Here is a 24,764-nt window from a genome sequence, read left to right as displayed (position 1 = left end):
TAGGGAAACTAACCTAACGGGAACTATCAACCAGTAAGTTCCATAATCAATGTAACTTGCTTAGAGTTTATATTCTTTAAACTTCTTAGTAATTCATGAAAATGATGGAACATATCTCTGAAATTCATTCTTCTTATATGTGGTTTCTATCTTATTCCATAGAAATATGGAAATAAATGATTTATTTTTGTTCTAGAATTTGAATGGATGACATTTTTGTTTCCTTTATGCACCAAAGCATTAGGTTTGCCAAGTTTGCAACATGCATATTTAAAAATGAGTCATATATCAATTATGTTTTTTGACACATTTTAAATTCAATTATTAATAATTTTCAAGGTTACTAGAATCTGTGAGTTTTATTTGGGAGTTAATTTTAAAATACACGTTTTTTGAGAGTTTAATAATTTTAATGGCAGACGGTATTTTCTTTTCTTTATTCACATATCATTCAAGTTGCAATAACCATAATTGCAAAGTTTTGGGTTTTAGCATAAACCTAGGGAAATCTAGATTATTTTCTGATTTAATAATTCATATATTCTCTGCAAGCTCCTATGGATCTGTATAACTTAGCTGAGTACCAGTACAACAGAAAGGATAGTATTCTTTACTTTTTTATTATTATTATTATTATACTTTAGGTTTTAGGGTACATGTGCACAATGTGCAGGTTTGTTACATGTATATCCATGTGCCATGTTGGTTTGCTGCACCCATTAACTCGTCATTTAGCATTAGGTATATCTCCTAATGCTGGCCCTCCCCCCTCCCCCCAACCCACAACAGCCCCCGGAGTGTGATGTTCCCCTTCCTGTGTCCATGAGTTCTCATTGTTCAATTCCCACCTATGAGTGAGAACATGCGGTGTTTGGTTTTTTGTCCTTGCGATAGTTTACTGAGAATGATGTTTTCCAGTTTCATCCATGTCCCTACAGAGGACATGAACTCATCATTTTTTATGGCTGCATAGTATTCCATGGTGTATATGTGCCACATTTTCTTAATCCAGTCTATCGTTGTTGGACATTTGGGTTGGTTCCAACTCTTTGCTATTGTGAATAGTGCCGCAACAAACATAGGTGTGCATGTGTCTTTATAGCAGCATGATTTATAGTCCTTTGGGTATATACCCAGTAATGAGATGGCTGGGTCAAATGGTATTTCTAGTTCTGGATCCCTGAGGAATCGCCACACTGACTTCCACAATGGTTGAACTAGTTTACAGTCCCACCAACAGTGTAAAAGTGTTCCTATTTCTCCACATCCTCTCCAGCATCTGTTGTTTCCTGACTTTTTAATGATGGCCATTCTAACTGGTGTGAGATGGTATCTCATTGTGTTTTTGATTTGCATTTCTTTGATGGCCAGTGATGATGAGCATTTTTTCATGTGTTTTTTGGCTGCATAAATGTCTTCTTTTGAGAAGTGTCTGTTCATGTCCTTCGCCCACTTTTTGATGGGGTTGTTTGTTTTTTTTCTTGTAAATTTGTTTGAGTTAATTGTAGATTCTGGATATTAGCCCTTTGTCAGATGAGTAGGTTGCAAAAATTTTCTCCCATTCTGTAGGTTGCCTGTTCACTCTGATGGTAGTTTCTTTTGCTGTGCAGAAGCTCTTTAGTTTAATTAGATCCCATTTGTCAATTTTGGCTTTTGTTGCCATTGCTTTTGGTGTTTTAGACATGAAGTCCTTGCCCACGCCTATGTCCTGAATGTATTCTTTACTTAAGTGATGAATAACATCTGGTAGGTTGTTCAAGAGGTATTGTTGGTGTTAGCACTTGTTCATCGAATAATAAAATACTTAACTGAATATCACATAATATCTTGGGAATGTCATTGGAAATAAAATTATATATATACTTTTTAAAATTATGATTCAGAAAATGTAATTTCCATTAATGTCTAAATGTATTTTTAATTTAGGCAGACATCTTAGCTATATATTTTTTATTATTTGTCATTTTATCATTTACATTTGAAATAGCAGAGACAATGTTATCTGATGATTTGAAATAAAATACGTAACACTCATTATATATTACCTTATCTGCTTGTTGCCATTTTATAAAAAAGTACATTTGTTCTCCCATAGCATCTCCTTTAAGCATTCAGTTTGTTATTGAGACAATGCTACCTGATATCACCACTGGCAAATATGATAATGTTGAGCAATTATAATCTACATTCTAGGTATCAGTTGAGAACAGGCTGAAGTAAAAGCATTGTGAACTTTTAAAGTGTCCTATGCAAACCGAGAAACATTAGGATAAATAAAAGGGAAAAAAGAAATAAATGAAAGCAATTAGTAGAAAATGCAGGAGTTACAAAGTGAGAGATCAGCTCACTATACAAACTAGTGCTTTTATGTGAATATGTGATCTGAAAAATGGAAAGTTAGGACATGTGATTATATATTTATTTAGTAGATTTTAATATTAATATTATTTTTTAAATGTGTAAAACATGTTAGCATTTTTTTTGAAAATATTTAATGTATCTGTTTGTTGACTTAACTGGACACTATTTGATTGGCTGTCATATTAGAGAGAACCATAGTACAGAAGACCACAATAAAATGTTATAATGGACCTTTAGAAAGCTAGTCCGGGAAGAACTAGTCATTAACTAGCTACACTGGTGAGATTAAAAAGCTATTGAATGTTGAACATTTGATGGGTCCAAAGTAGCAGCCTCACGTTTTGAATCCTTCACCTCCTGTATCTCAGAAGGACAACTGTTTTTAGTTACCAGTATTTCTGCATTTCGTTTAATGCCATATTAAGAAATCTATATAAAACATTCAAATCTAAATGTTAAGTCAGGAGAAAAAAATAATAGCTTATTTGTGGTACTGCACTGGAAACATGAGAAACAGATTGACATGACTCAAGTAATTCATGTGAATGGATAAAAGAGTAAATTTAACTTTTATAGGTAAGCAGCTATTTTCCAAACTGTTATAACATGATGAATTCAAATGTCAACATTTGTTGCGTCAAAGGCTTGCTGCTGGGCCTAAAAGTATTCCCTCCTGTAATGTAAGAATTTCTCGCTGGTTTGGATTCTGATATATCTACCCTGATAAACAAGGAAATCATTTGTCTAAAGTCATTTGTTAAAATTTCCCAACCACTCAACTCTTACTAAAATTCATTTTCTTCATAATGCTGCTTGTCAGTAACAAGTCTAAAAGGATGAATCAATGCACTAAAATAATCCACACTGCTTCAAGTTTACATTAGTCATTAAAAACTATGAAAACTTAATTTGGAGATTGATAACTGCTATAAATAAGTAAAGTGTACTTATAAGTGACATTTTGGCTAACACCCTGATTTAGTGCAGAACTCTAAGTAAAAAGAAAGTACCTTAATAAATATTTGTTGGTTTAATAAATTAATGGAGTATATTTTTGAAGTAAGACTCTGGGTAAAAAGAAAATAGTAGTAGTAGAATTAAATTATACAAAGCACCATACTTAGTTTCGGTAAAGGAGCAGTATTGCATATGTTTAAGAGCAAAGACACCAGATCCAGAATTTCTAATTGAAAATTCTGGTACATACAAGGTATATAAACTTGTATCTCTCTATGACACATTTTCATCATCGCAAAGTATGGAAAGACTGAATCCTTGTATTCTGCTTGGAGAGGTTCCTATCACACAGTAAACATTATATACTTTTGGCTACAGTTATTATTATTGGCTACAGTTATTATTATTACCATTGTTGTGGGAGTTGTGTGAAATTAGATGTGTCTTTCATGATCAAGGAGTTTTTATTCTAGTAGGAGAGACAGATATAAACAAGATTAACTCCAATTAAATTATGATGTTTCTGAAATTTGAAATAGATGACAAGTGAAGATTTAACAAGTGAGAATTTGGCCTCGTGTCATGAATGAGGTAGCTCTTTAACTGATTCCTGAATAATTTTACATTATTGCGAAGTTTCTCATGAATATTTTGGCATAGAAAATTACAATGACTGTATTCTGACAAAGATGAAGTAGCTAGACCTAAAGGGGCATGAAGAACCCACAAAACAACATTCACCCCTAAATTATACTACTCATTAATTTATTAATTATTCCATTAAAACTGATTTTATGCCATTTCCTGCTGATATTTACTTTTTAAACTGGCATTCAAGGCCATTCAATGTCAAGAGCCAACGTACGTCTCCAAACCTACCTTCCAAAATTCACCTACCAGCTCCAATTTCATTTTATGCTCTAGACATTTTTTGTCTCCTTTTTCCCAAGCTCGCTGTGGTTTTATACATTTTCCTTTCACCTCAAAGCCTCTTATAGCTAGTCCTGCACTGAGCAAAATTCTAGCCTTTAAAGAATTTCTTGTTCAAATGTTATTTCCTTTGAAAAACTTCCCGACTTTCTGCATCATTCCAAATTTGGCAGATAGAGACCAAACAGTGCCTCTTCTCTCCCCCTCACCAGACACACACCTGCATGTGTGTGCGTGTGCACACACGCACACATACATACACACACTCTACAAGGCAGTTATAGTAAAGTCTTAATTTCTTTAATCAGGGGTAGAGAATATCTTATTAGAAGTGCATTTAGACACCCAGAACTGGAATAGAGGGAGCTTACCTATGTGGATTCCCTTGGCTCTCCAAATCCAAATCCATAAGGAGTGAGGGCTGCCATGCAGCTGCCAGTGATATTTTCCACATACAGTAGAGTCTTGCTGATTTCAAAAGCTTAACTTTTCTTTTCACTACTACCCATGAAGAATTACACATACAATCTATATGCTTCCATTTAAAGAAAACATTGATTTCCAAATTCCAAACTAATCTCAGTAACAGAGAGGAGCTTTTACAACTAGGGGAAGCAGGAATATAGTTCTGAGTACTACTAGCATTGAAAGTTGCATCACGGCAGAAAACTCATTTTTCAAATGCCTTTACTCAGTATTAGACCTTTTATCTTCTAGCTCTCATAGCACTTTCTCTTTAATATGAGCTGACCTCCAGGTTGGGGACTGGGAAACAGTAGGTAAGACATAGTTTTGACTTCATGGAGGTCCTGGTAGAGTAGAAAACACAAATCGATAGCAAGATAATTTGGTCATTTGTGTCACTATAGAGGCAAATATTGAGTGCGCTGGAATCATGTAAATAGGACATCTACTTTGTATTAAAAATAGAGTGCTTCGAAGAAGGTGACACATGAACCATTGATATGAGTTAACTAGAAAAAGAGGTTGGAGAGAACATTCTAGTCATACTGGATACTGTGTAAAAGAGCCGTTAAATAAGAGTATAATACCTTCAATAATGTAATTCAGCATTTTGATCTCTGTTCAAGACTGTGAAGTCTTCAATGTTAGAGAGCATTTTTGTACTTTGGAGTCCAACTTATAATAGGTGCTATTTTGGCAAATATTGTTTGAATTATTTACTGACTGTGGTCATATCACTCTGCTGGGTGTTCTTTATAAAAATTAAAAAAAACCTAAAGTCCTGATTCACTGAAAATATTTTATACATGCACACGTGTGTGTGTGTGTGTGTGTGTGTGTATTGGGGGATGGATAGGTAGGTAGGTAAGTAGATGATTGATTGATAGACGGATGGATGGATAGATAGATAGATAGATAGATAGATAGATAGATAGATAGATAGGGACAGAGTCATCGAAGGCTCTTTTAACGTTACTGATCCTTAAGGATAATTTGGCCATGGAGTAACTCTGTCTTTTGGACTTTCACAATCTGTACATTTCTGAAAATCTTCATCTGAGGAATGGTACTTTCATTGGTGACATTTGAGTGATTATCTTATTGAGTTATAACACATTGATTTATATGAAGTGATTTTTTAGGCACTCAGTAAATGCTTGTTGACTGACTGATATTCATAAACATTTAAGATAAGAATGATGTATATAGCAAAGTTATTTGGCCAACAGGAAACTAACCAGATGCCAAGATTTGTATACAATGTAAATCATAAGGACACAAATGTCTTGTAACTGCCTGAAGGAAGCACACAGATGCACTTTTCCACGCAACAGATTCACTTTTCTGCAGCTTATGACTGAGAAAAAGGCTTCAGGCAGGACCAAACAAACTATTTCTGAAACTGACAATAGAGTAAATCCACATTAAGTTTTCTATATTTTTATAGCATTAGGGAGTATGCCATAAAGCAGTGTCTCCATATCACAGAGATGGTAGATAAGAATGTGCAATTTGGAATCAAACAGTCCTCAATGAAATTGAAACCCAGCCTTCATAGTAACCATCTTTGTAGCTTTGAATATGCCCTTTAATTTCTGTAAGGATTGACTTATATAGGATGTCAGTAATGCCTCCTATCCAAGATATCCACATATTAATCCCTGGAACCTGTGAATATGTTGCCTTACATGCCAAAAGGGACATTGCAGATGTGATTGAATTAAGGGTCTTAAGACGGGATGATTATCCTGCATTATCTGGGTGGGCCCAATGTAATCACAACATTCCTTATAAGTGGTAGGCAAGAGGCTCAGCGTCAGAGAAGTGACAGAAGCAGAAGTCAGGTTGATGTAGAACCATGAGACCAAGGAATACCAGCAGGATCTAAAAGCTGGGAAAGGTAAGGAAACTAATGTAGTTTTATCAAGTAAAAACAGCCATAACAGAAGACCTCCATAGGATTATTGTTAAGATTAAATATGATAGTAAATATAAAGAGCAGTCAGCAACAGACCGTCAGGATCAGAGGACTGTAGAACCCAACACATCTCCAGTTTGTGAAACCTTTCTTTATTCACATAAATAAACTTTTCACCCTACACTTCAACCACATATTTTGTCCTGGAAATTTACTTATTTGATAATGTAGACAGTAATTTGATTTACGATGGGAAGGATAATAGAACCACCAGCATTATGTATATTCAGACAAGAAAGGAAAGAAGGTAGCATTTTAGAAAGCTTGGTTTACATCAACATATTATGCTATTCAATTTCTCATACATTATTTTAACAACCTTGAAAGAAGTGGCATTTTTTTCCATTGTTACATAGTAACCTCACACAGATGTTAAGAGATTCACCTAAAAACCTAAATTTAATATAATAGGGCTATTAAGATGAGAGTAAGCTAACTCACAATAACTGAAAACTGCACAACCACAATATAGCACCAGCACTTGACTAAACCCAGGGACTCAAGCACTAGTATCAGGAGTAGACCTTATTCTCCTCCTCTCTTCCTGCGCTGCTCTGCTTTGTATCATCTTTCTTTACAGATTGGCTCTTACCATTTGCACAAACCTACTCTTTGAAGCTTATATTCTACCAGCCTGGCATGACTAGTGAGAAGAAAACTTCTGTTTTCTAATCAACCTGCCCAAAGTCCTAAGCTGATGCTCATTGGCCTGGCCTGAATCATGGACGAATCTGATGGGGAGAAGACAAATTATCAGATCGATCAGATGTAGGTCCATGCCTAAGCTGGAGCATCAAAGAGATGTAGGTGCATTGTTAGAATTTATAAATAATCAGTGATATGATTACTTTTTTCATTTTATAAACCAAAATTTTGGGAGAATGCCTCAGAAGGGAAAATGACAAACCTTGAAGGGGATTTTGAATAGTAGATAATAGCAGATGACAACTGTTTTCTTATTCATTAAACAAAATTCAGTCATCAGAAACCCTGGAGAAAAATTCAACTCTCTGCCTTATTTTATGGCTGAAACAAGACAAAAGAGGGGGAATGACTTGTTCAAGTTCATATGCTCAATTCAGGTTGCATGTAATCTTTGTTTCTGCCTTTGCAAATCTGTCTTCTTTCCTTTGTAATAAGGAAAGCCAATACATTCTTACTTGGCTTGTCTGGAGGGTATCAGATTTTCACTCTAAAATGATTAGGACTTATTAAGCAAGATTTGGTTTCCTAAGGTCTGATTCGCCATGAATATTCCTTTTTCTCTGAGTAAAACCCCTTTCTTCCAGCCAAATCCTCAAAATCATCTTTGACTTAAGACTCTTTCTCACTTAGAATATATGGAACCAGCTTGAGATTTATATTTTCTAAGATTTCACATTGATCTTAATATTCTGGGTGAATCTACAGTCTGAACAATAATTTACATTCATTCATTCAACAACTATTTACTTAATACCTGCTATGCCAGGTTCTGGAGACACTATGATAAATCGGACTACTTAAGAACTTACAGATTCTGAAGTTTGGTGAAATATGCACACAGGTAAATAGGAAATAAAAGTAAACCCGGGAGAGTGCTATGATAGGGGCAAAACCAGTGATGGCAGCCAGAGGAAAGATAGCAACCTTGTGTTGCAGGAGGAAAGAGTGTAGAGTTGGTAAAGAAAGGCATATAGGGCTAGTTGACATTTAAGCCAATCCCTAACCTGAAAGGACACCAAAGAACTGAAAGGAGATGATAGGGGATATTTGTAAAAGAGGCATAGAATAAGCAACATTCAAAAAGGTCTATGCTAAAAAGGAAACTAAAACAAGTGATGATAGGCGTAGAATGCAAAATGACATTTTAGGGGTTTTAGTTAGATAGAGTTGAGAATGCAGAGAGATAGGACTGAAGAGATTTGTAGGGGCTAGAATGGAAAGATCTGGCAAGCCATGGCAAAGAATTTGAACTTTATCATGGACACGCACAGTCATTACAGATATTTAAGCAAGGGAGGAACATAATTAGACTTTTGATTTTGGAATAGCCCTTGGCTATAAAGTAGAGACTGAAAGGGGGAAGGGTAAGCCTAAAGCCAGATGAACAAATAGGAGGCTGTTTACCCTAATTAAGAATGAATATGAATCAAGAGTTGTTAAGGCATTAATATTAATAAATATTAATATACTTGCTTTCAAATTTTGTAAGCAAGAATTGAAAAGAGGATGATACATAGTTTATAGTACACAGTTTGCATACTTTATCAGTCTGATTTGAATGACAGAAATATAAGTATTATTTATATACCAAATATTTACATTCCAATTAAGCACGAGAATATATGCTAGAGTCCAGAGATACTTTCAATTTTCAAAGTTCCTTCTCTTAGATTTTTCTATCAGGAGGAAACTATATCTAATTTTGTTAGCACTTACTAAGTACTATAGAAGCATATCTGATAGAATAATTAATCTGTGTAGAAGGCATGAGAAAGTCTTTATATAAGTATTATAGTAGTTGAACTGGGTCTTGAAATATTTTGTCAAAAAGATTTTAAAAATTAGAAAAATATTAGAGCCACATCATGAACTAAAACCTTATGAAGATTTAATTTTATATTTAATGAGCAGCAAATTTACAGGTATAGTAATGAACTTAGGAGAGGTGCAAGAATGAGAGCCTGGTGTAAAAAAAAAAAAGAGAGATCCCAAAGCACTTACTGCAACAGGCTAAGGAGTTATGATGTATTACCCTAAAAACAAGAAAGATGTCAATGTTTTAGCACAGCAATGACTTTGTCAGGTCTCTGCACTTGAAAGAGAACAGTGTTGTGAGTGAGAAAATATGCAATGGAGGTAAAAATGGTCAAACAAGAACTGAGGGCCATTAGTCAACAGGTCTAAGTCAGTGGTTCCTAACTTTTCAAGTTAGAAGACCATTTATATATGTTTTTTCCTTATTCCCACTTGGTGGTAGTTGTATGTATGAAAACTTCAGTTTTTTATCTGCACATGTGTTACTGGAAAATTTATAATAGGTTGGTGCAAAAGTAATTGCAGCTTGGCCACTCATTTAATGGCAAAAACCGCAATTACTTTCTTACCAATCTAATACAGTAACACTCAAGCTTCTCAGTGATCCACAGTCCTTGACTTAGCTCTGACAGAGTCAAAGATGTGGACCTGAATTAGGGCAAAAACAAGGAAAATGAATATTGACTGTGATTCAGAAGGTAGACTGTGCAGAACTCGGTGTCCCATTAAATACAGAAAGAAATGTTAGAAGAGGGAAAGAAGGAAGGCAGGAAGGCATCGCTTCTCGGCCTTTTGGCTAAGATCAAGTGTAGGAAGGCAGGAAGGGCAGTGGGAGATTAGAGAATGATCTAGGTGAGAGGTGGCTGTGGCCTGTTTTAGAATTGTGTTATAGAGGCACTGAGAAAGCATCAGATTGAAAATACAAATTTTCAATTTGTATTGAAGTTATAATTTCAATAATTATAGAGCTGACAAAATTTTTTATTGCATTTGAGTTATAAATAATTCTAACATTTGGGGACTAAACTTGGTGAATCGTAGAACTATATATATATTGTATTAGGAATCACTGGGATATAGAAAAAACATGTCTGAAATAAGAATTCAGAGTTGATTATCACAATTACTATGCATTTGTCTTCCTTTGACCGTTTCTTGCTAGTTTCATTGTCTGTTTTTTTACTGTGATGCAAGCCTCATAAGAATAAGGTTGTACACATTGCTCTACTTCTAATAATTAACACCAGCATAATTCATAGTAGGAACTAAATACTCATTTGTTGAATAAATAAATTGATCAGCACCTCTCTGCTTTTACCTTTTATAGGCCAGGTAGTGTTAGGAGTGAAGTTTCTAGAAATAGACTGTTTGGGGTCTGGGTTCAAGTCTTAGCTTCAGTGCTTACTAGCTATTTAACTCTAGGATTCATCTCTCACAGCCTCAGTTTCTTCATCTATAATTTTTTTAAAGCAGCTGATAGTCTAATCTCATAAAAATCTGAGGGTGAGATAATTTAGTTCCTGGAAAGCAATTATAATGACATTTAGTTAGTAGATAAGTGTACAGAAAACATTGCCTATTAAAATTATTATTTGAAGGAAATGCACAGATAAAATACATTTGAAAACCATTGCTCTATACATATGGAAGGGTGCTTTGTTACAAAATAATTAAGAACACTTTGTACTGGAGGCATTTTAAATACATTATTCTTTTTATATATGTGGGTACTGAGCAGATTTAATGGCAAAAATAAATATTAAAAAATAGTGACAGCAGCAGCAGCGTGCTTAAGTGTTTTCCATTTTTATGAATGTACTGATGTGCATGTATCAGTGGTGGGGTGGAGGCATCCAGGAGAGAGAAGATACAACTCTCAGACGGAGGCAGTTGTTGCTTGACTTTTAATAGCATGATTTAAAGATATTGTAGCTTGAGTTTACGTCATTTTTAATACTGCCTGCTATAGGATTTTTCTCTTTTGTCTTGTTCACAATAATTTAACTGTTTCTGAGACTTTTAGTCAGTGAGAAATGGACTACCTGACCCAATTTCTCTAAATAGAATATTTATCTTCAGCTATTCATCCCATGCTACATACTCCATGCCATCCATCTCCGTGAGTACCAGAGAGGCTTTAGAGGAGTGTTTGCCCCTGTGAGAAATCGTATGACACACCCGCTATTCCTTAGAAAATGAAACTCTTGAGATAAATGTTTGATGTGCTTTCATCTTCTTTACAGTTCTCACTCCTCTAAATATGCATTGGCAAAGAAATCTCTCAAGCAGAAAGGTGAGGCACCTTACAAAGCCAGTGACTGCAAGGATGATTATTCTTCTTTGCCCTGCAGGTCATTTATTATGGGTGGGAGATATGTCAGCCTCACCCCATAACCAGACTCTATGCTATTAATGCAAAGGGCTTTGAAGTTGGTTTTTGTATAGCTGCCAACCATTTCTATGACCAATATGAGATTTTGTGGTTCTGAGCAACTTTAATTCCCCATGCAAACATTAAATTAATTCTGGTAACCTAAGATGAGTTCCCAGAACACTGGAATTATAAGCATAGTATTTCAAAAACATATTAATTGACTGAAAAATAATAACAATGGCTTTTACTATCCACTATGCGCTATCCCTGCCATGTGAATATTATAATCTCAGTTTTAAAGGTGAAATAACTAGCGCCTCAGGGTGGTTAAATAACTTGTTCAAAGTCATAAAGTCAACTTTAGATCTTGATCTCATCCTCAGGTACATTTCCATGCAACTCAGCCTTTCTTACTACATTTAGCCTCCTCTCAAATTACTTTAGATGGGACATGTGAGAGACTGCTATTATTCACAGAAGCTGTGTGGTTTCAGAATATCAGCCCTGGACTGCCTGTTGAAATGCTTAATTAAAATGCCAATGCAGCCGGAGGAAAACATTAGGTGGGTCTCTTCCTTATTCATGCTCTCTCCATGTCTTTTGTATGCTATATATTCCACATTAGGTGTTTAGGAAATATTAAGTAGGCTAATGCCACTTGAGTTTCTTAAGGTTAATGTATCTCTAGCAAGCAGTTATATTCCTTAAGAAGAGATCTTATCAATTTGAGATTTTATTTTATTATAATGTAATATAAACTGAGAAAAAGAAGAGACACTGTAAGCACTCTCCAATTGTTTTGACCATGACAGAGAGCAGAGCAATGTCTCTGCAGATTGGTGATCCAATCGACACAGCCAACATTGACCGAATGCTGTCTACATGCCAAGTGCCCATCTAAGCATCTTAAATATGTTAACATTTAGTATTTCTAACAGCCTTTTGAGTTAGAGATATTATAGTCTTTATTTTCCACATAAGAAAACTGAGTCATTGAGGTATTTAATAAATGGTCAAACTGGTATAAGCCTCCTGTCATTCTAAATCTAGAGTCCAACATTTAGACAGTATATGTTATATGTAAGTTATGTTATACTTTATATGCTATACTTCATTAAATATAAATTTGAAAATAGAAAATATTCATTCTTTAAAAAAAAGCATTAATTGAGCACTTTGTGTGCTCAAAGCCCTGTGCCAGACGTCTGGTGGGATATACCTGACATGAGCATACAGTCAAATGATACACTTATAAGAATTGTGAGGCAGAGTAGAATGATTGCTGTAATGATATCAAAAGACAAGAGCGACAAAGAAAGGTGAGGATTCACTCTGATTAAAGAATGTAGGAAGCCTTTACAGAAAAGGATGTTTTAAAGCCCTGGTGAGAGGAAAATAGAATGGCTACTGAGGGAACATCGAGAATAAAATATGTAAAAATAAAAAATCCATAATGTATTTGAAAAGTACCAAATAAACTGGTAGGAAAATAACTCCCACTAGACTCAATTCTTCTGGCCTTTACTTCTACATTCTCAAACACAGATGCTCATTAAAATTACTGAGGAACTTCATCAAAGTAGGCTCACCCTAGCTTTATACCCTAGAGATGCTATTTCCATTGGTAAAAGTTGGGGTTTAGACATGTGTTTTTGTTGTGCCCTCTCAACTAAAAACCACAGTAATTAGTTGATTTTTAAATTAGTATATTATGTTTTCTCTCTCCCCTGGTTTATCTTTGCGGGTGGCCAGGCTTTTTTCCATTTTTGCTTTTATAATATACCTTTGAACACACCAGGACAAATCCCAAAATGCAGTGTGGAAAGAAGAATATAGAGTCAAGCATAAATATATTTATCACAATTTATTGTGGTTCTTATATTCTTATACCTTTAAAGCATGTACAGTAGATCTAACCATTTCATATTGTTACTATGTTTTTCTAAATAGTCCAATTATATATATCTTTAAGCAATGTTTTTATCACAGAATACAAAAAAAAAGAAAAACAGACAATCTCAAAGGAAACATCTAAATCTGAATAATTTGTAATGTAGTACTTTTGCATATATATACACAAAATGATTATTGAAACATATATATATATATGCTCATACATGCTCACACGCGCAGACACACATACACACACACACACACGTAAGGATGCAGGTAGAGATTCCTTGGCCCAAGTTCCCAATCTAATGTTTGAAACCTGAAAGTGTAACTTGCTCCTTTATCACCTAACTCTAGTTTGGGAATCTCTTACCTCTGAGGTCTTCTTCCATGGTTTTCAGTAATGTGACGCCTTCAGCTTTGCAAGAGCAGCATCCATTCTTCTTTGACAAATCCTTTTTCTAGAGCGATGTCTCCTAAAGCTGTCACGGTTGGTTAAAGATGAGTACATACACAAATATATGTGTGTGTGTCAAATGGTAATTCGCCTGCTTCTTGCACCTCCCTATTATTATACTCTACTTCTCAGGTAGAATTTCTGGCCACCACTCTTGTTCCTTTACCACCTTTCTTCCATTCTTTCCATCTCCTAAGAAAAGATTGCTGTGAGGTGCAAAGTTTCTCAGATAAAATCCTCTAAGACCCTGCTCACAAGCCCTACAAAATCACAAAGGCAGTTGAGAGTGCCCATACCCTATAATTTGAGGCATTTTTCTTTAGATGTGCATCAATACTACAACTACTGCTACTACTACTACTAATAATAATAATGCTAATTGCCACTTAGCATGTAACTATCATTGCCAAAGGCTTTGCATCCACCAATCTATTATTTAGTTTTATCCTCGCTACAGTCCTTTGAGGTAAATATTATTAAACCTAATTGCAGGTGGGGAGTCAGAGGCTCAGAGGTAATGTGTCACGTTTTATAGAAATAAAAAAACGGCAGTGCCAACATCTGAACTCAAGCATGTTCAACTCCAACACCCAGCCTATTAATTATATATATGTATATCTATCTCTCTATATATGTATTTTATTATTTTAGCCTGTATTTCATGAGCAACTGCAGTGCATATGCTAGTTTCTGATTTTGGTGCTAAGGATACAAGGATTATTAACACAGACAGATTTCTGTTTCCTATGAGGGTTACAGTCTAGGAGAGGAAGAAGATATTAATCAAATTCTACAAAAAATATGAGATTACAACTTTGGTAAATAGAAAAAAAAGGTACATCTTGATACATTTGGGAAATTTAAATGCACATGGAGAGGTCAACTTGGACATGGAGAGGTTTATATGAAGTAACTTTCAAACATGTGTATGAAAAATAAGATTTTTTTTTAGGTAAAGAGATGAAAAAAGTACTTCAAGAAGAAGAAACAGCATGTGCAAAGGTTGTGGGGTTTGGAAAGTCATGATGTATTTAAAGAGTTAAAGAAGGCCGTTGTGTGAATTGAGGCTGAAGGTGTATGATTGAATAAGACCATGCATCAGTGAAGAGTTTTATCTTTTATGAAGAGCAATGGGAAGCCAGTGGAGAGCTTTAATCAGGATATTGACCTAACATGGTTTTGTTTTGAAGATTACTCTAGCTGCAATGTGGAGGAGTTTGGAGAAAGGATGAACATAAATATGAGGTAATTAGCCCTGAAGGTAGTCCTGTTGAGAGATTATGGGAACTGGCACTAGTCTTTTGATGAATGAAGATATTTCAAGAGGTTTGAAATCTATTCAGGAAGTAAAAGTAACAAATTATTAATGGATTGCATTTAAGAGTGTGGGGAAAAAGAATCAAAGGTATGTCCCAGGTTCTTGATTTGTTTAACCAGACTGAAAGTGTATCAATTTAACGATAATGGGAATGGTATAAAAATATATTGCCTCATTATTCTATTAATAATCAACTAATTTATAGGAAATACACAATACTACCAGTAGTCATTCAATTGGCAAATATATTTGAATAATTGCCAAATATCCAAAAATATATTTGACGTGTTAGTGGCTGCAAAAGATAAAAATGTGCTTGGGACTGTTAAAATACTTACTGGCATGCTAGGAAATCTATTGCGACCACATACTTATGTCTCTACTGATTAAAATAAGGATAATCAAATTTATTTATAGGTAGGTTTTTTGATAATGTAGCTTAGATGTTCAACAAAAAATTTGTTGAGTGAATTAATCATAATTCGAAGAGGTGGAGTATTCACAGTCCTTGATGATTAATAGGTATTAAATATTTTACTGATTTAGTGTATTTAATAATTTAGTTCAATATAATGTGTAAAACAAAATCATTTTGAAAACGGAAAAGAGGGCCTGGCGCGGTGGCTCACGCCTGTAATCCTAGCACTTTGGGAGGCCGAGGTGGGCGGATCACGAGGTCAGGAGATCAAGACCATCTTGGCCAACACGGTGAAACCCCATCTCTACTAAAAATACAAAAAAAATTAGCCAGGCGAGGTGGCGGGCGCCTGTAGTCCCAGCTACTCGGGAGGCTGAGGCCGGAGAATGGCGTGAACCCGGGAGGCGGAGCTTGCGGTGAGCCGAGATCGCGCCACTGCACTCCAGCCTGGCGACAGTGAGACTCCGTCTCAAAAAAAAAAAAAAAAAAGAAAACAGAAAAGAATCTTAAAGTTATTTTTATTTTAATACCAAAGTAAGTCATTACTATAGTCTTCATATATTGGTTTTGCTATACCTTCATTCTCTCCCATGTCACATGCACACAAAATTAGAATCCAATAAAAAATTAATGCATCTTTAATGGTGGCCAAATAAGGACATGTATCCACTAAAGAGTCTTTAAAGACATGTATAATGAAGTGTTTACTCCAACTACTTGAGTAATTCAGGCCACCAGATGTCACTACAGATTAAGCAATGGTGAAAGGCTTTCCACAGTGTAAACTCTACAGAGGCTTCTGACAAGTTAAACAAATTCAAGTGGGTGTCAATTTTAAAATAATAATAATTGAACAGTTGTTTTAACTTCTTTTCCTTTGCCATCCCTCCAGTGCATCTGGAAGAATAAAAAATAAAGAATGCCTATATTGCATTCACTGTCTAATTTTGTGTAACTTTTCCTTCTACCCTAAAAAAAAAAATGTTACAGTTCAGCAGAGCATGTTTTTTGTTTCAGCAATTTGTTTGATTCTGAGCAATATTTTTCAAGCTCCATTTTACTCTGAGTTCATAAAAGAAGGCTGCCCCAGCTCACTTATATTAATGAGGCTTTATGCAACCACCTTGCTTGTAAGGGGTGCAGCACAGGCTGAATGTGTTTCCATTATAATGGCCATGTATAACGGGTAGTTAATCATGAAGAAAATTCATTAGCTGAATGTCACCAGAAACCTATGTCGTGTGGCAAATGAACAGGGGGCAACCAGTTTGAGTTTTAATTTCTGCAATGAGCTCTTGTTGTAAAACTCCTTTCCTCCAAATGAAATTGAGCAGAGAATTAACGGCATGACAAATGGCTGGTGTAACCTGGTGAGAGGCCTTGATTACAAGAGAGTTTGTTTTTTCTGTAGAAGTTCCCACAAGTTTCTCATTGGAAAAAGAGATTATATTCTTTCATTACCTGAATTTTACTGTGTAAGCCATGAACAAATAAAGAAACTGAGTCAGATATAGTCTTTGAGCAAAGCTACATTTTAGGTCTGTATCAATCAGAATCAGAATTCTTTTGGTGAAGTAATTTCAGCTCAGATTTATTGATATAGAACTGAATATCTCACGCATTTATTCAAGAAAGTTATTGACACCCTACTGTGCACAAGATACTTTTCCGGGTGCTAATGATGAAGCAGTGAACAAGTCACCTGCTCTCATGAAGCTCCTCTTCTATTACAGAAGAGCATGGGGAATATGGAGATAAGGAGAGAAAAAATAAATGGTTTAGCAATAAGTAATTTTTGTTATGTTCTAGAAAAATACACTACTAGGACAGAAAATAAGTTGAAAATGATAGAACAAGGGGACATCTTTAGATAGGGTACATAGAGAAGTTCTCTCCGAGGAAGTGGCATTTGACTTGATACTGAAAGAAAAAAAAAATAAAAGAGCCGAGTTTGTTAAGTTTTAAGCATCTGGGAGAGAAACATAAGAGTTTCAACTTTACAACATTTATTTCCTAGCCTAAGAAAGAGATTGAGTCCCTATCTCATTATCAATTTGAAAAATGCTCAGTGAGGAATATTGGCCCAGTTGCTTGTACTTAGAGCAATTAACTCTGCCTAAGAAGACAGGGCTAAAGTAAGCAAATGACTTCCAATTAGAGCCACATAGTTGGAGTAGTGGTAGGAGTAGCCCCCATAGGAGGATGGGGGCAACAGTAGGTGTCTACTTACTGCAAGATCTAATGGAAATTTACTAGATTTCGGTAAAAATGGCAAACTGGCATACACACACCTCACTGGTGACAGAATGAACTGTGCAAATCTTACTGAAAGCAATTTGGAAAGTTATTTCAACAGTCAAAAGGATGTTCACACTTTCTTTGACTCATCAATGCATCTTGATAATGAATATGAATATAACTTATCTTATGAATAATATTTTTCAAAAAACAGTATGGCATGCATGAAGATGCTCATTACAGTGTCATTTAATAATGAAAAATAAGAAATAGGCTGAGCACTCAACAACATTTGAGAAGTTGTGAAAGTATGACACATCAGCTTGATGAAATAATAAGCACTCATCACAGCAATAATTAAGAGGATTATGAAACAAAAAGGACAGTGAAATATGTTAAAGTAAAAGCATGGTTTGAAATTATATCTGTGGGTTTTTTAAATTTTATGTTAAATATATGAATTCATTTGGGCAAAAAGCAAAAGAAAACCTGGGGGAAAAGGCTAGTTTATTTTATATAGTTAATAAAACATTACTTTATTTGATATATTTAATAAAAACATTGGAGACATAGAGTATTTTGACAGATTTAGAGTAGGAAGATAAATAAGTCCTCCTTATTAATAATAAGCACCTCATTGGGCCTCCTATCAATTCAGGTAGTCAGTATGTACATAGAGAAACATGAGGAGTTACGTGCTATTGTAGCAAGCTCATAGGTTGGGGGAAGTGGGTGAAGGAAGAGAGCCATTATTTCTTGAGTATCTGTTGTGCATTAGTCTCTTTGTGAAGAATTTTATCTGTATATTTCATTAAGACCCAAAAAACCCTATAATTTACATTGCATCCTGCTCTACATTATTTGCAGGTAAGCTGAAATTCTGACTAAATAATTTGATTACATTCTCTGTTGCAATAAGTAGTAAATCCGTTATTTAAATATATAGCTTTGGGTTCCCAAACAGTACTCTGCTTTCCCCTTGGAAATACGAATTTAAAAAGGGGAAGAGGAAATTAGAGAAATGAGGAGAATGTCCTCACAAAGCATAGATGTGGCTTTTACACTGGCTCTAAGCTGCAGTGTAGAAGCTTTGTAGGGACATTGTTCTAAGTCTTGGAAACTGCATATACAAAGAAAGGCACTGAGACCTGAGGTAGCACAATGTGTTTTGTACATTGCGTATTTAGAGTGGCTGCAGATGGACCTCCATATGAGGGAAGAGCAGGACATGAGATGAAGAATTTGTATTTGAATGATCTATAGGCTATGATAAGAAGCGTGAACTTAATACTTAAATGGTGGAAAGCTAAAGAATCTTCAAATTTATAAGGGAGCTTTACTTGTTCCTTTTGTCTAGCTGTACCTTTTCCAATTGCAAAGGCTGGAGACAGACACCAAAATGAGAAAATACCCACTGACACCTCAAATGTATTTCTGCCACACATTATCATAATTTCTGCTGACAGAATCACAGAAATTTACATTAGAGCAATTTGAAATCAGTTCTTTTGTGGGTCTCTCAGTACAACGTTTCTCTCTGTTCAATCTTGCCTTTATTAAATGAGATTTGCTTATCCGCGTTGCTGTTTCTTGTTATTGTTGTGATTTTCCTACCCTTTTCAGATCTCTACCATCAAGGGCATTGCTGTGGAGATAGGATCTTTGTTTAAAATTTCATTAGCTATCTTGATAAACAAAATATTCTGTTATTTCTAGTATTTTAAACTCAAGCCTATGAGCATTTGAATTTCCAAAGGAATCTAATTTTTTAAGAAGCCTTATATGTAGTATGTAATCTTTGCACTATTTTGGCCATAGCACAGCGTTCAACCAAAAGATATATATATATATCTCATATATATATGAATACAGATATATGAATATACATGTGTTTACATATATATGAATCTGTATATATATGTGTTCACATATATACATAAATATGTATGCATAAAAATAAGTATTAGATTTTACATATGCATTATAAAAGTATAAATATATGCACACAAATAGACTATATATACATTTTATGGTAAACATATGGTAAAAAATGTATTATTTACTATATAATATACTTCTATGGCCATAGACAAGTATATTTTTAAAAGAAAATGTAGACAATGCTTAAAGATATATCTAGAATTGCAGATCTGTACAATTACAGAGCAAGGTCTAGATCACAAGGCTTAATCCTAGATCCAACAATGATTAAAATTAAAGTGTGGCCCAAAATAGACCTATAGCTAATATTTCTACCTGCAGTTTTTTTAAATTTATTGAAAGAATAATTTTGAATTTTATAGATGTCACCCTTTGACTTCTGGAGAAGGATAAGCTGCATATTCAATATGACATGGATAACATGCAAATATCATTGCTTGTAAAGAAAGAATCCAAAAGAAACAAAACATTGCAACATGAAGAGGAATTTGCTTTAAAGCAATATTTTTCTAGATTGTCCATGAGCTATCACTTTTCCTGAAAGCCATATCTTCAGGTTTATCACAATAACAAATAGCAGTGTTTCCAGCCTCACCACACCATCACAATTGCACACTGAAATAAAATAAAGGCTATTGTCTAAAAAAATTAACCTTCAAGACTGCTAATAGCTGAATTATTTTGTTGAGAAACTTATAACAGAACCATGATACATTGAAGCCTCTCTTCATTTTTAAAATAATCTTAAAACACTAAATGTTTCAACATATAGAAAATTGATGAAAATATCAATGGTAGATACATAAATAGATACAAGATATAACACCACCATTTGTTTAAAAAATCCTGTAAGTATAGACTAGGGAAAATTGAAAAGTAAAAGAATAGTTTTCGTCATTCTATCATAGAATGCATATACATGCATGAATATGGTGAGAATCTAAACATATAGAATAAAGGGGGTTTTGCCAAGATAAGTAATTTAGTACAAGTTTTTAAAGTTATATTCATTTTATTTCAGAAAAATGAAGTAGCTATAACTTTGTAGTGTGTTCTCTTATACCCAGGAATTTCCCCCATGTCAACATCTCAGCAGAGAGAACAAGCCAATTTTATAGCTAAAGGAGCTTGGGGTAAATAGGTACTCAGTTGTGCATTTTTATAGAAAATATTAGATCTTTATACTTTTAATTCTGTGTCTTTAGAAGATAATTATATCCACTAGACTACAGTGCCTTGAAGCATTCTTTACAGTCAGACAGAACTGAATTCAAAGTAATATCTTCCATTTATGGGCCAAGTAACCTTGAGCATGTTGTTTAACATCTCTGAACTCTAGAATGCTCATCTACAAATATAAATACTAGCAGCATTACTTATATTGAGTGGCTCACTGGGTTTCTCTAACAACTTCAGTTTCTTTCTTAAAACCTTAACATTAAAGTTCAAATTTTATCCTTTTGGAATCTTTACATATTAAAACTGGAATCTAACAGCTTAATTATTCTGACAATATCAGTCTCTTTGAGCTATTAGTAGTTAAGAAAATTTATCCCGTTCATTTTAGTTTCTCTAACCTCCACAAAATGCCCACATATAAATGATATTAACAAAGAGAAAATTAAACTCAGTTTTCTTAGTTTGTCCTTATTAGTCAGGATAGGATAGGCTCTGTTGTAGTCACAAACTCTTCAATCTCAATAGCTAAGATGGAAAAAGATTTATTTCTTGCTCATGCAAAATTGAGTGGTTGTAAGTTGAGGCTCTCTTCCAGTTATTGAGTGTTTCTAGTTCCTTCAACCTTGTGATACTATTTGTGGAAGTTATAGGGGAAGTGGGTTGGAGAAAGCCATGTGATGTTTTTAAGAACCAGGCTAAAATGTGGATTATAATATTCTTCTCATATTTTATTGGCCAGATCTCAGTCATATATTTAGAAGGTAACTCAAAAAGAGGCTGAGAAATGAAGCATTTCTGTTTGCCCTAAAGAAGAAATGACATAGTACACACATACATAATCTCTGCTAAAGTGTACATAAAGTTGTAATATTTCCTGTGAAGCTTTTCCATATCAGCTGATAGAACTTATTTTTTATTTTCTCTCCTAAGCACAGCACAATACTTTTTAGATTAAAGTAAACATTTACATAGGTAATTTAGGTACATTTTTAAAACTCTGTGATGACATACATAGTATAGATCTCCAAAATAGTAAATATTTAGTTAACCTTTTCTTAACATATGTGAATTACACAAAAAAAATTTAAGATGTGGCTTTAGATATTTGATAGGCCATCATATGGAGGAAATTAGTTATTCCTTGGAACATCATATAGCTGAAGTATGGACTATGAGAAATTTCAGAAAGGCATATTTCTCTTCAGTTTACAAAAGGATCTCCCAAGAAAGTAGGTTAATTTGGTCATAGTGACTTCTCAGTCTCTCAATACAGTTTAGTCATGCCGAACAGCAGAATATATCAGAAAGACATAGTCATTGAAATAGATTCTTCTGGGATCAAATCACAGTTCTATCAGCTAGCTGATGACAGTATAGCCTTGGCAAGTGAATTAAATTCACTTATCTTTAATTTTTAAAATATATTTAATGGAGGTTTATCTGTCAGATTTCTTTATTGCAAGCAATAGAAATGAACTTTGGTTGATTCTAGAAGAAAATGAATTTATGGAAGATATTGCATAATTCACAGAAATAACAGTAATCTAAAAAAGAAATAAATAACAGACCAGATAAAAGCCAAGGTTGAATAGACACTAGAATCATAGTCAAAATCATGCTACAGGAATCATCTGGTGCTGATGCTGGCTGGACATTCATTGCCATAGCTGGTCATTCATTGCCATAGCTGGTCCTGCCACTGCTGTTGATCCTCATACTCTGGAAACTGATGTAGCAGTTCCTAGTGAAAATAATTACTTATTAGACTTACTTGTGTCACTCTGGCCAGATTCAGATTCCTAGGCCAGAGGGTCTGATTGTTTGAACCTCAGCTACATGCCCATGTCTGTGCTGCCAGAAAGTGGAGAAAAGTACTTGGCTTTCTTCTTTCTGTAGAAGGAGGCAGGCCTACTTCTCCCTGCGATTCATACCATGGGGAAATCCCCAATATGGAAATATATAATTATTGAACACCCAGAATCAACTAATGATATAACAATTGTAACATCTTATGCTTAATGTAAGGATTATTTAAGATGTATTTTAAGTGGTGTAATATAATATTTCACAAGTGCTGTCTTGACCCAGTTTTGAAGTTTTGGCTGAAAACCCTCAATTACCCTTTGGGGGCGGTTTGCTAAGCTTCTACCCCAACTATCTCCCTTAAGATGCTCTCATACTCCTGGGTTATAATACACATATGCCTATGCCAGAGGTCCCCAGATACTAAACACCAAGGAAGGCTTCTTCTGTCTTTGGTGGGAAGGTTGTTAAAAATGCTCAGTCCTCACAAAGTTCATGAAGACTAGCTAATCCCACCTTATCTGCCATATATAAGCCATGTCCTAAAATCCCAGCTTGTTATTACTCTGTACTGGCGTGCAACTGGACATGTGGTCTTGCACAGTAGCCTTATCTCATTTGGAGATGGCAGTAAGAAAGAGTTCTGTCTTTTGTCTCTTCAAGTCTTTGTGTCACATCATCTAAAGAACTATATCTGATGTCATACAATGTGAAACAAATGATCAGTACTATACCCAGAATATATCAGTTCAATAAATTTTTGAATAAATAGCTATTGGGAATACTTTAGAGAACATTCTTGTACTGAGTAAGTTTCAAAGTTTTTATTCAAACTCTATAACTCCATGAGAAGCTAGAAAATGTACACAACATAAATATTTAAACACATATTTGTTGTTTTATTTTTGTAGCAATTTTGTACTTTTCTGACATAAAAATCTGACTGCATTCAAGCCCCCCCATTAAGATTTTAAAACATTAGAACCAGAACTACTACACGAATAACTCTCAGAGTCAGATTTAGGCATGCACATTTTTTTTAAAAATCTCCAACTGTGATTTTGATGTACAGATAGGGTTGAGAACCACTGGCCTACAGGATATACTTCAAATGCCACTGCATTGCTAGCTATGATTTTCACTGTCTAGGCCAATCTGTCTTTCCCACTTCTCCCTATCTCCTGCGTCTGCTCTCTTACCCTTTGTACTAGTGTTGTAGGACTTGCCATTTTCCAGACACCAAATTTTCTTTCCCTTTCTGGAGGTTTCACATGCTTTTTATTTATTAACTAATTAATTTTTCTAAAAGCAAGGTCTGACTTCTTGGGTCACTTCTTTTAGGGCATGATACAAAACTTGGCCCAGTGGTCTCCTCTCCTGTTTCTCTTCAGAAGGTCAACCCAGGCAATACATTATGAAGATTTTTTTTCATGCAACATCTTTTACATTTGTCCATTTTCTCCAGTTCCAGTGTTGCTCCATTAGAATGTCTTGCTTGTTTGATATGCTGTGATTTTTAAAAAAATCTCCAACCTCTTGCTAACATCTCAAGTTCATCCATTTTACAACTCATAGAGTGATTTTTTCTGTATTAATTTTAAAGATATGAAGCACACTTTGTGTGCTTGTTAAGAGTTAGGTACTGTGCTGGATGCTGATGAATAGTCATGTATATGGACGTCTACCTAGTTTTGGGCTTCTGGCTAAAGTGGAGGATCAGGCACCAAATTTATCTTCCAGGGAGATGAAATGAAATCTCCTAATGAAATCATGAGCAAGAGAAGGGTGTTTGTTCTCAGCATTTCTATTTCTTAACTAAAGGTTTCAGTCAGTGTAATATGGCAAGAAAAAAATTTTAAATCCAACTGAAAGAATAAGTAAAATTATTTTTTATTTATAGGCAACAGAATTGTCTGTAGAGCAAATCCAATG

The 24,764-nt window shown here is 34.7% G+C and overlaps 1 protein-coding gene across 1 annotated transcript in view; it reads left to right on the top strand.

The window, feature by feature from the left end:
• The window catches only part of TENM4 (teneurin transmembrane protein 4), a 3,069,169-nt gene that overhangs the window by 405,637 nt on the left and 2,638,768 nt on the right, over window positions 1-24,764 (top strand). The gene's annotated exons all lie outside the window — the stretch shown is intronic.

Source organism: Symphalangus syndactylus, chromosome 6, assembly GCF_028878055.3.
Source record: "Symphalangus syndactylus isolate Jambi chromosome 6, NHGRI_mSymSyn1-v2.1_pri, whole genome shotgun sequence".
In the NCBI taxonomy this organism is placed as follows: Eukaryota; Metazoa; Chordata; class Mammalia; order Primates; family Hylobatidae; genus Symphalangus; species Symphalangus syndactylus.
This window is presented reverse-complemented; position numbering and strand designations above follow the sequence as displayed.